We start from the raw sequence: 1450 nt of genomic DNA on the forward strand, positions 1-1450 counted from the left end.
TACTAAATAGTGAAATGTTTATTCTTTTTTTAACAGACTAAAAAAATGAGTTATACATAAATTGATACAGAAGGATTATTTATTATTTTTTCTATTCCAATTTATGTGACACTTTTCATTTATAAGAGTCAAACAGTTTAAGTTTAATCAGAAGTTTGCGCGTGAAATATTCATTTTTTAAAAATGAAATTTATATATTTGTAAACTACGTAAAAAAATAATAAGTCTCAATAATTGACAATTCAAAAATAATTAAAAGATATATAAAAAATTTTACAGTCAAAATTAGACTTGTTTAAATATCAAAATTTGAAAAGTATCACATAAAATGAGATGAAAAATTATTGTTTTACTAATAAATTTCATATCTAAATTCATACGTTATAAAACTAAAAATATTAAATTCAGATAAACTCGAAATTATAAGATTGCATCTCTACCTAACAACCTTCATTCAGCATCCCTCCATTCCCCCTTCCCTTCAAAACCTACTTTAGCCATACAAATTTCACACATGAGCAAAACAAGATAGTACAGATAACTACAAGAAAGTGGAGATATAACGATATTATATAGATATCGTTTTAGATTATATAAAGGAAGAAAATATTGAAAAAGAAAGAAAATTAGATCCCAAAAAAAATAAATTTGATTACTCATTTTATTCCAACCTCACTTAACGGATAATATCACTAGTTGATTGTGATGTTACACTTTCATCGATACATGTTATGCCTACATAATTTGTGTTACGAAAAATCTAACGATATACATAATTTAAGGTTCGTTGAAGATGTAGATTAAGATGAAGAGTACATCGAAAAGAGGATTTTAATTCAAGTGTAATGACCCGGAAGGTAATGTAATGACCCGGAAGGTCATTTTTAAAAAAAAATTGATTATTCTTTTAACTTGAGTTAATTAATTAATGAGTAATTGTAGATAATTGACTTAATTGATAATTAATGGGCTAAAGTGATAATTTATTTAACACCTTATAATATTTAATTCATATTTATCAAAAATAAGTTACTAGGGTTTGTCACATATAATATATAATTATTTTAATCAGATAAAATAAAAAGGGACGAAAACTTATCTGACCAGACGAATGGCGGATGAAAGGAGAACAAACTGCATCATCGTAAGGACAATTCTTTTTCATGTTCTCTTAGGCATGCATAAATTGTTCCTCATAGTGTATATTCTATCATAATTGATGCATATATATATGTATAGGTCCAATGATGATATGCCATGCGTTAGTTTTATTAATGTCTTACTCAATTTGCTCTTACCAGAATGTTAAGGAACAATCTGTTCCAATTGCATGTAGTGGTCTAATTTATATTTGGTATGAATATATAGAAATTAGAGAATTTTGTGATATTGTAATTTATCTATAAAAGTCAAAAGATGAATGAGATCCCTTTTAGATATTGGAGTATTT

This window comes from Solanum pennellii, chromosome 7 (genome assembly GCF_001406875.1).
Source record: "Solanum pennellii chromosome 7, SPENNV200".
Lineage (NCBI taxonomy): Eukaryota > Viridiplantae > Streptophyta > Magnoliopsida > Solanales > Solanaceae > Solanum > Solanum pennellii.